The sequence below is a fragment of the Mastigoproctus giganteus genome, chromosome 6, assembly GCF_048544385.1.
Source record: "Mastigoproctus giganteus isolate SK-2022 chromosome 6, ASM4854438v1, whole genome shotgun sequence".
Lineage (NCBI taxonomy): Eukaryota > Metazoa > Arthropoda > Arachnida > Uropygi > Thelyphonidae > Mastigoproctus > Mastigoproctus giganteus.
Genome location: NC_143580.1, coordinates 156,694,909 through 156,710,649, shown reverse-complemented (window position 1 = coordinate 156,710,649; position 15,741 = coordinate 156,694,909).

Below are 15,741 nucleotides of genomic sequence, written 5' to 3'. Positions count from 1 at the left end.
CTGTAAAAATTTTAGCTTTATATAAAATAATTTTAATTTATTTTTCTTTGAGTATAATTTATTTGAGAATTACGAACATAATTACTTCTCTTCTGCAAATAGATTATTTTGAATTTGATATTTCGTACAAGAAATTTTTGTATCCAGATTTATATGATACAAGTAACAGGAAGAATGCACCATTTAAATCTTATGTGGAAAACAAAGTGAATGTGCCAATTTAATTATTTTTGTAACAAATAAAAACAATTAAAATTTTTTTGCATCTAATAGGAATTGTATATTGTTCAAATTAACGAGCTTCTCTTATTTTTTTTTTCTTTTACCTGATATTTGCATGATTTTTTTTAATTACCAACAATTGCACACAAAAAAAAATTTAATGTGAAACTTCACTCGTGTAAATTCAACTCGACCAGAGTAATAATAATTATTATATGAGAGCAAGTCAAAAAAAAAAAATGCGAATTCTACTTTTTTGTGGATATAAGTAACAACTTATTATTATTGTATTCACATACAGTTTCTGTGATATAACGTGTAATGTTAGTACTGCTGGTAGACATTTCAGAATGGGATCTGCTGTTTCAATTGCAGCAGCAGCAGTAGTAATGGCAAATGACGCAAGAAAGCAAGCTTATAGCATCAGCGTAAAAAAAAAAAAAAAAAAACACAATTCACCCATCCATACCCTCCAAGAATTTTTCTAGTTCTCCCTGGAATTAATTCGACCTATCCACTTCTACAACAGATGGAAGCCTGTTCCAACAGTCAGCCACCTGCTCGCTGAAGAAAACTTCCACACATCTGTTCTGCAACCATCCTTCCTCAACTTAAATTTATGCACCCTAATGTGTGCAATCTCGGCAACTTGAAGAATACCATTAACCTTCAGCTTACTTAATCCATTCAAGGCTTTAAAAACCTCAATCGGATCACCCCACAGGTGCCTAGTCTCAAGACTGCAATTTGCAGAACTGAAGCCTTTCTAGATAAGAGCACTCCTTTGTTCCCTTCACCAATCTGGTTGCCTTTCGCTGCTCCCATTCCAGCAGATCTACATCCTTCCTAAAGTGAGGCCTCCACACATTTATACACAGAACTGGCACTAGGGATGTGAAAATGAGGAACTTGCCTCGGGTGCTGCTAGATGTGTTATGCACATATGAGTGTTAAGATACAATATGAATTAGGCACCTTTTACAAGGTTTTGCATCAGGCACCACAAACATTAGTGCCAGCCCTGTGTATACAGTGCTCAAGATGGGGGCATAACCTGGTCTTATACAAAGGGATAATCACTTCCTGATCCCTGCTAGCAAAGTTTCTGTATATCATAAACAAAACCTCTTGAGCTGTCCTGGCAGCATGTCTGCACTTTCAGAGAATTTCATTTCTGACTGCACAATTTCCCCCAGGACTTTTTCATTCTCCATTATGTTAAGTGTAGTACCACATAGTTCATAAGTTACTCTGGAGTTACTGCTACCCATGTGCAGTACATAATTAGCTTGCAGATGAAATGGCAGTTGAAGTTTAACATTTGTCAATGTTAAACGCATCAATGTTAAAACGTCAATGTTAAACGCTTGCAGATGAAATGGCATCTTGCAGATGCCATTTCATCTGCAAGCTTAGACATTGAGCCTGATATACCTTCATCAGTATCATTGATAAATATTGAAAACAACAATGGACCCAGCCCCAAACCCTGGGGTTCAGGACTGTGCCTAGTGCTATGTACAATAACATTATTACATGAACAGCAGTGCCCATTACTAACCACTTAACCATCCTTTATCGATAGCAGTAATTGTCCCTTAATACCACATTGTTGCAGTTTGTACAGCAGTCCTTTATGTGCAATAGTATCAAAAGCCTTCCTGAAATACAAGTATATGATATCAAAATTATTTTTTGCATCCAGTTCCTTGGTCATTGCATGATAGTAACCTATCATCCAATGACCTATCAGATTGGTTAGACAAGTCTGCCTTTTGAAAAAATCCATGCTGTGATGCAGTATAATTGCATGCCTGTTCAAATGGTTCTCTTACTTTATCCAGTGATTCCATTATTTTCCCTGGAAAATTAAGCTAACAGGTGTGTAATTACGCATGTCGGCTTTTGATCCCTCTTTATGAGTTGGGGATATATTCGCACATTTCCAGTCCATAGGACCCCGCAAATCAAGGATGCTCTCATAATTATGGCTAAAAATTTGCTTACTTACCCTCATTTGCTGTCTCCCTTAATATAATTGGATAGAATCCATCTGCCCCAAGTGCCTTTTTATGTCCATCCTCAACAATTTCTCTTCTACTTTCCTTTCACATATCACAAAGTCACTTAGCTCCTCATTAGAGTTTTATAAACTTCTGGCATCCCCTTCGTAAAGAATTCTTCACGTGTGAATGTAGATGCAAAATGCCTATTCAATTTGTCTGCAACCTGGGAAGGGTCATCATCAGTTAATCCATAGATGTTAAGTGGCCAAATGTGATTCAACTCCTTCTTTCTACTGTTAATATAAGCATAGACATTGTTTCTGTTATTCTTTGCCAAAGACTTCTCATAATCTGCCAGTAGTTTACCTGACATCTGCTTTCATCTAAGCCTTTAACAGTATTTCTTTGTTGGTATGAAAAGCCTTTACAGGGGTAGGTTCTTTGATTACTTCCCATTTAGAATTTGCTATTGATAGCATCATCAGTTGGTCCCACTGCACACAATTTAAAAACTGTCTGAACAAAAGCCTTTACCCTTGACAGTAGTTAAGTCTTTAATTAAATTCCATATTAATTAAATTCCATATCTGTGATCTCTGCCACCCAGTGGATCTTTTACCTGCAGATTCTTAATACATGAATAATCACTGCTGATAACCAGTTCAAGAGTATTGTATCTTCTTGCTGCCTCTCTAACCTGCTGCTGTAGAAAACAGTCATTCAAAAAAATCCACAAATGTCTTGCTAGTGTGTGAGTAACCAACCCACAAATTCCAGCCAACATCTGGAAAGTAAAAATCCCCCATTATGAGACATTCTGATTTACTGGCCGACTCTTTACCTATATAGCTGTTTGGTATACTCATCATAATCATTAGGCCTATAACACACTCCTACTCTTAATTTTGTTTTCCCACTCCTTATATCACACCAAACTGACTGAACATAGCACTTGTCACGCAAGTCAACTTGATGCACTGCCTTTGATTTAATATTCTTAACTAAGAGCATAACCCCTCTACCTCTCCTTCCTGTATACATTGTACTCCCCATATTCAAATTCAATGTCACTTATATTTTGAGTGACAACATGTCTCTGCTATTGCTACAATATCTTCATTTGATGACTTAATCAGCACCTCAGATTCATCAAATTTATTTACAATGTTCTTAGCATTAGTGTACATGCATGTGTCTTACTCTTAGTTTCCTAACACAGCCCATGTATTCATTTGTTCCATGATAACCCACAACAGGGCCTTACATCCCAGACACCTTGTTTTCCAGGTGGCTGCATATACCGATAGTAGGAATGCAAGAATCACTTTCACTTCTGCTTCCGATTCTTGTTAAACTATTAGTCTGTGTATCCTCCCCCAAGCTAGCAGTTTTCCAATCCACCTATCGCTGCCTTGATAGCATCAGCAAATATTTTTGCACCCCTTCTATTCAAGTGTATCCCATCCTTGTGAAAACAGTCTGTTGTTAACAAGCACAGACCATACTGAGAAAATTCTACCCCCCTAGCTTTGCACATTCTCTCCAGGTTTGAATTGATTGACAAGTTCTCAACATATACTCCCTCCTATCATGTCTGGGTAGAATTGCAGACACTTTCAAATTCGATCCTAGCTTGCGACTTTTTTTAAATTAAGTAAGTTTTTTTTTTCTTAAGTCCTCAGATCTCCTGCTCTTAATATCATTAGTGCCAACATGTACAACATCATCTACATTTGCCCCTGGAAGACATACCCTATTCCACCTTTCCTTCTTATACAACATATTTCAAGTTATCCTGACAATTGTATCAGTGTTTTTCACCAAAAACACTGATACAATAGTAGTACAAATAATAAGTTGTAACTTACAAAATCATTAGCTAAATTTAAAAATAAGCTAATGAACATGGCTTCTACTATTTAAACTATTTGTAAAACAGAATATGTTAATTAATACTAGATGCAATGAACAGTTTTACTTTAAATTATTCTTAGAGTTTTGATGGAATTCTAATTGCCTTCTGGAAATGCTGCTTCGTGATGAATCGTCAAGTCTCACTCAGATTTTACTGTTTGAAGGAAATACATAAAGTATTCAGAACAAAATACATATACAAGTAGAATATGCACTATGTACACTATTTTGTATCGGTGAAAAACTGACTCCCACCATGCCTGATTTATTGATCAAGGAGTTTTCTAATTAGGAATGATGTAACCTTTTTGTGAAATTACAGTGACGTGCCATCCTATTGAAACAAAACACTTGATTTGCCATCTAATTGGGAACATCAATCCAGCTAATTAATTTTAGTGAATTTTCATTCATCCACTGCACTCAGACAACCATTCAAAAAGATTGCTTGAGTGCAGTGGACGAGTATTAGCCAGGGCAAATAAGATTAAGGGAACAAGCTGCCCAATGAGGAATGATTCTCATGCATCATATATTGATCAAGGAGTTTGCTCCTCAGGAATGTTTTAACCTTTTTTTTTTTTAAATGCAATGATGCCATCCTATTGGTTTGCCCTCTGACAGTGACTGTCCATTCAGCTGAGATGCATGGCCTTCTAATTCCATAGCCTGATGACCCAAAACACGTTAACTACATTGAACATTTTGTGGAGATAAGCAAGTTTTCACTTTCTCGATATTCAAGCATTGTTAAACTTTCCACAAAAATGGAATGCTGCACACCATCACTAAAACAAATGTTCTCACTGAACACAGACTACTAATTTCATTGCATGTAATGCAAGTATACAGATGCAAAAGACTTTTCGAGTTGATGCTATCTTGCTTTTATTAAATTATTAAATTTAACTTGCTTTTCATCCTTTATTTCTTTTGTGACAATACATTTTTTAAATCTTGATGGTCATTTTGAAGGATTCATTACTGTGTTGGTAGTAGTATTGCTACAAATTCTCAAAACCTTAGGACTTGGCTGCTGGTTTTTGGCAATAAATCATGATTGTGTATTCTTAATGTTTGTAAATATGTGTTCAATAGTTAATATCCTGTAGCACTGCATTAATTTTATGTTATTAAACACCCTTTAGTGTTTTAACAAATTTAGGATCCTGCAGTGGGTGGCTTATTTGGACTGGACTTGAGTTTTTTTAGTGTTGTTGTATTGATTTTCAAATATATTTCCTAACATTCATTTCTACACAAAATATGCAAATCTAAAATTCTTTGAAACAAAACTATTTTTCAAAAAATTACAGGTGTCCAGTATGTAAGAAGAACATTTAAAGGAATTGTTGAAAAATAGTGCAATAAGTATTATTGCACTATTTTTCTCATTTTTCTAATTACACTAATTACATATATAAGCAAATTATATATGTAAATTAAAAATACAGGGTGTCTATAAATTATTCACCTGATAATTAAATTTGATTAAAATTATTATAGTCAGTATTTTAAAATGGTTGCTGCACCTCAGTAAACCTCCAAATGGGCACCTTTGGTAGTATATAGAATGTCAAGATGGTAGCCGATTTCACTCCAATTGTTTTGAGGCATCTCTTGAGAAATGAAAGTTACTGCCTGTTCCATCCAGCTCTGTGATATTGTTAACATGTCTTTTTCCTACACCTTATTCTATATTCCTACACCCCATACAAAGAAATCCAGGCGCCTCCGTAGCCAGAAAAAAAAAACTTTTTTTTTTAATTTAATACATATACTTATGTATGTATAATACTTTATTTTTAATACATATATACCAGTGCTGTGTTATTTTTATTTTATTAAAATGACTTTTTATAGAAATGTCGAGTTTTATTTTCAATAAATTAAAAAATATATTTATGAATTTGATTAACTGAAATAAACGTTTGAAGCAATATTTTTTCCCTTTGTACTGATTTGACCTTTTGGGGATTCATAATTTTGTTGCACCTAGGGCCTCCAAAAGGGTAAATGCGGCCATGTGGCTATAAAATGCATGTGTTCTGTAGTCGATTTTCTGTTTGCTGGACAAAAATCCTGAGTTTCCAGGAGAAAACCACGCTACCCACGCCTAATACCGACTAACTCAGCCACGTTTTGAAAAAGGTCCATGAAAATTCCTCACGTCATTGATGGGACTAGAACTCTGATTGGCCAGACATGGATGAAAAAAAAATTGTCATAGTTCAACGTCATCCACCCATGTGTATTATGTCCGTGAATATATATGTACCATATATGTCTATGTTCTACATCTGCTTCTATGGTGTATGAAAATCCCTAGCTTCTGGGAGGAAAACCATATAGGCAAAGCCTGAGACCAACTGACAGCCAAAGCATGAAAAAAAGAAGCCGACAAAAGTTCCCTATGTCACTGACAGAATTTAAATCCGGCCCTTTCATCTGTTGTGGGGAAGGACAGTGATTATAACTAGTCTGCTACTAGCGAGGACTTCAATGGCTGCCATTATTTCAAACGAAAGATTAATTGAATAGAATCTCTTTTGTTAACAGAGCGCCTTGCTATTTAAGATCCTGATCCAACAGTGTGCCATGGGTGGGCCATCCCAAGGGTGAAAGGGGTTCACTGCACCTAGGTGCCAACTTCAAGGGGCACCTGAAACACACAATGAAAATTTTAAAGGGGAGCGCAAAATTTCAATTCACACATGGGCGCCACACCCTAGAACGCCCCTGGTTCATGATGCTCCTCCTACAACTTAAAATATAACTCATTTTTGTGTCCTATTCACACATTCCTTGGCATTGTCCTTTTTTTCTCAGTTGGACCCTAGATAATTGTTTCGTTTTTCTAACAGTAAGTTCAATCTTGGCTTCGATCAAATGGGAAGAAGGAATATAGGTGGAATGACTCTAAATTCTCTGATAAGAAAAGTCACGAAAGAATGTATATATCGTATATATTATTATTAAAAATAAAGTAGGAAGATGCAGAGGTGAATGAATAAGGAAATGACTAATTTATCAGTACCAAAATATATAGCATGTACAGTATAAGTTGATGGTTGCAGAAGTTCTGTAATGGTAGCTCAGAAATGATAACGCTGGGTATGAAAAAATGCTGTCTAATAAGTAAAGAAGGGGACCAGTAAGTTTCACTGAATTAAATAAAAGAAACAGAAAATCAGATTGAACTCTTAGGTGTTGGATATGGAAAAAGCTTTCATGTGCCAGCTGATGAATTCAAAAGATATGTCATCGAGTTTTAAGAATGTTTCAAGAAGAAATTGAAATCAGTGATGTGGAAATATCGGAAAAATGCTTGATAGAAACTGAAAACAAAGCATCCAGATAGACCGTTGCTTCCGTAACTAATCTGTTTAGCATCGGGTTGCTATGTTATATATGTAAATATCGGTTTGCCTGTTTTCTAAATGAAAAATCTGAGTTTCCATATGCAAAACCTAATGCAACCCTCACATAAGACAATCACTACCACGGTGTTCAAAACTCATATTCTTTCAGTGATTCAAGTTGGTTATTTTCTTACTCAGCTGCTTAGGCCATATTGCGCTCTATTTAATAAGGCTGTAAGTTGCATGTGTTCTATGGTTGATTTGCTGTACGCAAAACCAGAGTTTCCTCTGCCTGACTCTAATTCAGCCATGTGAAAAATGTCCATAAAAATTCCTGGAGTCATTGACGGTATTCGAACGCAGGTCGTTTATACCCGGTTGTTGGAAGGAAGGTGACTAAACTAGCCGTGCTACTTATGTGATCCACAAGGCAAAAAAAAAAAAAAAAAAAAAAAGCATAATTTTATGTTCGGAAGCTTATACTCTAGGGGTATTTAATCTAAACATAAAGTGAAATAACTTGCTGGTTTGCCTGCTTCGCTCGGCTAAAATATCCACTCTCGCATTCCCAGTTATTCTGAAGGGAGAGTAAAAATGAATTATGAAGGTATATAGATTCAGAGGCACTTCCCTCGTCTGGTGAAAAGCCAATTATTTATAGCAACACTATATTTGTTTAAACTAGCATTATGGAAACCTGTAGATTGATCAATTTGATGGAAAGTCAAGGAGACCGATAAAAATGCATTAAAGAGTCACCAAGACAGAAATAGTGTTCTTTCTGGAATTTATAATGGCTTTTTAAAAGGAAGAGTTTTGTGGTAAAGTTATCCTAAAAACTACAAGAGAAAGTAATATACAGTATAACCTTGATATTGTTTATTCGAAAGATAACAGAACATTTGTCTCTATTCTGTACGATAAACTGCCCTCGTAGACACTTTATGTTGGAATCAAATTGTGTTATTTTTAGATTATCTAATTATACAGCATTCTCCTCGAACTATCTTTCCAGTCAGCCACGGGGGAATCACATCTGGTGAGTATGGGCTTGGCACACCCAGGGTCCTGAGCTGGATATCAGCATTCTCTTTCTTGGTGATTCCGTTCTACTTCTCTCTCACTCACTCTTAGGGTAACTAGAGATTTTTTTTTTTTTTTTGCCTGTTCCAGCGTAAGCCTCAGGCTTCCTTCACTTCCATCTACTTCTATTCAATTTCTATGCAGCCGGCCACATAATTCACTCAAGCTTCGGTGTCTTTAGTACAGAGAGAAATAAGCAATGCTTCTGGAGGTGCCTGTGTTTGGATATTGTTTATATGTACCATGACGGGCCAGTTGAACACAATTTTTCCCTCTCCTTGGACAGCAACAGTAGGTTTAGCATTAGTAGAGGCATATGATGCAAGAAAGCAAGCTTATTCAGCATCAGCCAAAAAAAAAAAAAAAAAAAAGCACAACCACTACTCCCATTTTACCCCTCCGTTCGTTCGAAATACCGGTCCAGCTGAGCCTTAAATTTGTTTAGGCTATCAACTTCAACAACAAGTGATGGAAGTCTATTCCACAAACCAACAGCCCGCTGGCTAAGGGCAAATTTCCGCACATCTATCCTACATCTGTCTTTCCTCAATTTGAATTTATGCCCTCTCAGGTGATTATTCTGAGCAAGAGTAAGAATTCCGTCAGCATTGATCATGCTCAAACCATTCAAGGCTTTATACACCTCTATCAGATCACTCGCCGGTGCCTAGTCTCCAGACACTAATTTGCAAAACTTAAGCCTTTCTTCGTAAGAGCAACCCTTTGTTCCATTCACTATTCTTGTTGCCCTTCTCTGTACTCGTTCCAGCAGCTCTACATCCTTCTTGAAATGAGGCCTCCAGACCTGTATACAGTACTCAAGGTGTGGCCTGACCAATGCCTTATACAAGGGAATAATAATCACATCCCTATCCCTGCTAGAAAAATTCCTGTATATCATTGACAAGACACCATGAGCTACTCTTGCAGCTCGTCTGCACTGCTCAGAGAACTTCATATCTGCCTGCACAATTAGCCCCAGGTCCTTTTCATTCTCTACCACGGTCAGCGTAGTACCACAGAATTGATACGTTGATCTGGGGTTACTGTTTCCCATATGTAGTACTTTACATTTGTCAATGTTAAACTTCATTTGCCACCTCTCAGCCCATCTGCTCAACCTTTCCAGATCCTGTTGTAGCAGCACAGCATCAGTAGTGTCCTTAACCACCCTGCCAACCTTTGTATCGTCTACAAACTTGGACGTTAAGCTTGATATACCATCATCTATATCATTTATAAATACAGAAAACAACAATGGACCCAACACTGAACCCTGAGGAACTCCACTAATAACATTAGTCCACGTTGAGCAGTGTCCATTGATTACCACTCTCTGTCTTCTGCCACTCAACCATCCCTTTATCCATAGCAGCAATTTGCCTCCAATGCCATACTGCTCCAATTTGTGCAGCAGTCTTCCATGCCCAACAGTATCAAAAGCCTTTCTAAGATCCAAATATATAATATCAAATTTATTCCCTGCATCCAGTTCTTTTGTAACTACATCATAGTATCCAATTAAATTGGTCAGACAAGACCAGCCCTTAACAAAACCATGTTATGTCTGAGTAACTGAATTCTTGTCCAGATGATTCTGCAGTGCTTCTTTAACCAGTGCCTCCATTAATTTTTTTGGAACCGAAGTTAAACTAACAGGTCTATAATTACTTGTGTCAGCCTTTGATCCTCCTTTGTGAATTGGGGGTACATTTGCACATCTCCAGTCTATGGGTACCTCCCCTGAGTCCAAAGAAGCTCTCATAATTATGGCTAGGGGTTTGCTTACTTCCTTTGCTGCCTCCTTTAATATAACTGGATAGATCCCATACACCCCAGGTGCCTTTTTTCTGTTTATCCTCAACAATTTCTCCTCCACTTTCCTCTCAGTTATTAGAAAATCATCTAGCTCACTGCCAATGTTTACTTCACCTACGACATTCCCTTCCTGAATAACTCCTCATGTGTGAATGTAGATGCAAAATACTCGTTTAGATTGTTAGCCACCTGAGCAGGATCCTCAACTGTTGAACCATCAACATCCAGTGGACCAATCTGATTCATCCCTTTCCTTCTTGAGTTTAAATAGGTAAAGAACTCTTTTCTGTTTTTCTTTGCATCCTTTGCCAATGATGTCTCATAATCTGCCTTTGCCTGCCTAATCTCCTTTGTGACTTGGTTACAGACCAACTTATATCTATCCATAGGCTTCCATGTCAACCATTAATTTGTATGTATCCCATGCATTTTTCTTCTCTGCCATATGTCTCATTAGTTCATCTGACAACCATTTAGGCCTGAACCTTGAACAATATTTCTTGGTTGGTATGTAACGCCTTGTAGCTTCCAAGATTAGTTCCTTGAATGTTTCCCATTTTGAATTTGCTGTTGGTAACATCATCAGTTGGTCCCACTGTATAGAATTTAAATACTGTCTCAGCGCATCATAGTCGCTCCTCACTCTCGTAATTGGCTTCTATGCGTGAATGAAAAAACGTATTATATCTTAAGTAACTTCCTCACTCTCGTAATTGGCTTCTATGTGTGAATGAGAAAACGTATTATATCTTAAGTAGGGCTGCTCCTGAATGTTAGTTTAACTTCGCCATGGAGCTTTGTGATGGTACAAAGCTTTAATCTGTAAAAAGGCCAGAAATGTGCAGCCGTCCTTGTGACGATTACAGACCTCTGCTTTTCATACTATCCTATTCGACACCCTTGTGCATAGTAGAATCGCTGTCCTCCCCACACTGTGTGGAAAAGACCTGAGTTCCCATCTCATCAGTGATGTAATTTTTACTGATGAGATGGGAATCTGTTTAGCGTCCGGTTGCTATGTTATATGTATAAAAATATAACATAGCAACAAAGGAACAAAAGAGGCGGCAAAGGAACTAAGCAAACCCTAAGCCATAATTATGAGAGCAACCTTTAACTCAGTGGAAGACCCACTGACTGGAGATGTGCAAATGTATCCCCAATTCACAAAGGGGGATCGAATGGTGACACGTGTAATTACAGACCAGTTAGTTTAACTTCTTTTCCGGGTAAAATAATGGAGTCACTGGTTAAAGATGTATTGCAGGATCATCTAGACAAGACTACAGCAATAATTCAGACAGCATGGGTTTAATAAGAGAAGGACTTGTCTGACAAATTTGATTGGATACTATGATGTGATTACAAAGGAACTAGATGCAAAAAAATAATTTTGATATCATATACTTGGATTTCAGGAAAGCTTTTGACAATGTTGCGCATAGAAGACTACTTAGATAGTATGAATCAGAGCTGTAATAATACGTTCTATGTTGGTAATAATATTAGTAAAATAATATTCTAATAGAAGACTACTGTACAAATTGGAGCAGAATGGTATTAAGGGTAAATTGCTACATGGATAAAAGGGTGGTTGAGTGGGAGAAAACAGGGTGGTAATTAATGGGTGCTGTTCTTCGTGGAGTAATGTTATTAGTGGAGTCCCACAGGGTTCGGTGTTGGGTCCACTGTTGTTTTCTATTTTTATTAGTGATATTGATGAAAGTATAACAGGCTTAGTGTCAAAGTTTGTAGATGATACAAAGGTTGGCAGGTTTGTTAATGACAGTACTGGCATTGTGCTACTGCAATAGGATCTAGAAAATTTGAGCAGATGGGCTGAGAAGTGGCAACTGAAGTTTAACATTGACAAATGCAAAGTATTACATATGGGTAGAAGTAACCCCAGAGGAACGTGCCAACTGGGAGGTACTACACTAAGGGTGGTAGAAAATGAAAAAGACCTGGGAGTAATTGTGCAATCAGATATGAAGTTTTCTGAGCAATGAAGACAGGCTGCAAGATCAGGTCGTGGGGTTTTGTCGATGGTATACAAGAATTTTGCTAGCGGGGAAAAGGAGGTGTATCCCTTTGTATAAGCCAATTGTCAGGCCACGCCTTGAGTACTGCGTACAGGTCTGGAGGCCTCATTTTAGGAAGGATGTAGATTTGCTTTAGCGTGTACAGAGAAGGACAACAAGATTGTTGAGGATAATGAAGTTATCCTCTTACCATGAGAGGCTTAAGTTCTGCAAATTGCAGTGTCTGGAGACTAGTCAACTGCGAGGTGTATAAGGCCTTGAATGGGTTGAGTATGCTGAATTGGGATGGGATTCTTCCACTTGCTCAGATTACGAACCTAAAGGGGCATAAATTCCAATTGAGGAAAGACAATTGTAGAACCGATGTGCAGAAATTTGCGTTTATCCAGCGGTTAGTTAATTGCTGGAACAAACTTCCATCTGTCATTGTGGAAGTTTATAGCTCAAACATATTCATGGAGGAACTGGACAAACGTTTAGATGGTTGCATGCATTTTTTTTTTATTTTTTTTTATGTATTTTTTTTTTTTTTTTTTTTGGCTGATACTATATATGAGCTCATACGCTTGCTTTCTTGCATCACATGAATCTATTACTATTACTGAGTGAAAAAAGCCCAAAAAAGTGTTTCGCGTCATTGCTAGGATTCGAACCCAGGCCTTTATACTGGATTTGAGGAGAACGGTGGTTGTAACCAATGTGCCACCCTTGCTGTCAACAGTATCACATGTACTTGGCCTCATCGCGAGTGGAACTGTATACACCAATGATCCAAAACATAACCAGCGAGTTGTTATGCAAATCGAAGCAACTGCAGGTGAACTGCGGCGCATGTGGGGTTCGGGACACTGTATGAAAAACACCTGATACTGAGCTCCGTTGATCATTGTTACTCTTGTTCTTCAGATGGTAAAGGCAGCGGACTTAAGCGAGTTTGGCAAAGGCCAAATTGTAATGGCCAGACTGCTGGGTCAGAGCATATCCGAAATGGCACGGTTGGTGGGAAGCTCGCGATCAGGCGTGGTTAGTACCTACCGAAAGTGATCCGAGGAGGGAAAACCAATGAACCGCCGGCGTGCTGTTGGACGACCACGGTTGATCGATGCACGAGGTGAGCTTAGGCTCTCCCGAATGGTATGCGGCAACAGAAGGGCGACTGTGGCACAACTCGCCGGTAATTGGAATGTTGGTGACGGACCTAATGTGTCACAATATACAGTACATTGAATCCTGCCGAAATTGGGGCTGCATAGCCGCAGGCCACTCCGAGTGCCCATGCTAACCACGGTTAACCGCCGATAGTACCTACAATGGGCACGGAGTATCAAAATTGGACTTTGAGTGATTGGAAGAAGGTCGTCTGGTCCGACAAATCACGTTTTCTGTTGCTACATGTGGACGGTCTGGTACCTGTGCTTCGTTTACCTGGGGAGGTGATGGCGACTGGATGCATCGTGGAGCGAAAACAAGCTGGCGGCGGTGGTGTCGTGCTTTGGGCGATGTTCTGTTGGGGATACCCTGGGTCCAGTCATGCATATGCCGGGCACTCTGACGTAAACAGCAAGATCCCCTCTCCAGAAATCTATAAGACAATAGAAGTGCAAGGGAACACCCCCCCACTAGTGATTGGGCAGAAACAATCAATGCAATATTGGATGCAATCACACATCAGGATATAGACCAGAGTGAGACGCCATACCAAAAGGAAGTATGGCATAAAATAAGTCATATTTAGGGCCCCCGACGGAACCGCCTTTCACAAACGAGGAAATTAGTCACGCTATCGCCAACATGAGGAGTGGGAAATGCCCAGGCCATGATACCATTGAAGTTAAGGTCCTAAAGAGGGTGTGGCAGTTGGTGACCCAAGCCATTCATGGAGCCCTTAAGTCCTGCCTCCTTTTGGCACCTTCCCAAGGACTTGGAAACTAGCCAATCTGAAAATTATTTTGAAAGGGCCAAACAAGCCAGAACAGGATCACATGTCCTACCAAATTGATGGAAGCATACAAATCAAAAGGCCTTTACTCAGCGAAACAATATGGCTTCACCACTGGACGGGGCACTGAGGATGCAATCACTGAATTAATAGCAACCAGAGCCAAAACCGACAGCAAATACCTCCTTGCTCTCTCTCTCTCTGTGGACTTTGTGGGGTCCTTTGACACACTATCGTGGCAAAGCGCCCTCGCAAGGTTCAGGGAGGCCAAGAGCTGTGCTCCCCTCTACTCCCTGCTGTCTGATTATTTTAAGGACCACGAAGTTATGGTGAGAAGTAGAGTTCATGAAATCAGGAGGAAAGTCACAAGGGGCTGCCCAGAGGGTTCGATTTTGGGCCCTTATGCTGGAACCTGATGTTCGACTCCTGGCTGGGAAAAACCTTTCAATCATCTATCTTCATTGCCTACGCAGATGATTTCGCCATACTCACGGCTGGTAACTCTAGCAGACAAATTGAGAACAGGACAAATTTAATTCTCAAGGAACTCGCCAGATGGACAGAAAACAACAAACTAAAGGTGTCGACAAAGAAGACAGCACAAATGCTCATCAAAGGAAAGCTTGACAGGGACTGAACGCCATCAATTAAATATATGGATCAAAGGATCCATATATTTAATTGATTTATACCCAAATAAGCAGATACTTGGGAATAATAGTAGATGAGACACAGCTTCCTCCCTCACGTCAAATATATAAAAGAAAAAACCAAAACTTTCTTGTTTGCTATAAAACAGATAACCAGACGAGAGTGGGGCCTTAAAGCTCACACACTAAGGCTATTACAACTGCATTTTTATCACAACTCTCTCCTATGGTGCTGGGGCATGGGGTTATAGAGCGAACAAGGTAGCTCTGATTAAGCAGCTGAATCAAGCTAGCTCTACTAACCATGTCCAGAGCCTGCCAGACAACTTCTATTATGGCCCTACAGGCACTGCTTGGGAAAATGCTAGCCCATCTGGAAATACAATATCGGTATCTTAAATACAGGCTAAGAAAGAATATACCCACCACCTTGAATGACATCACCATCAACCTACAAGCAGAAAAGAAGGAGGAACTAACAAGGATAAGAAATAAACTGAACGAGAAATGGCAGGAAATCTGGTCTACGGCTGAATTGGGGATATCACTAGATGCTACATCCCGCTACAAAGAAAAGCTATGGATGGCACCAGGCCTACACGCAACATTCCTGGCGCCCCCGTAGCCAGGTGGGAAGGAGCAGCAGTGCGCAGCACACGCTTCTTGATTAGACCGGGGTTCGAGCCCGTCACCACCAAATACGGA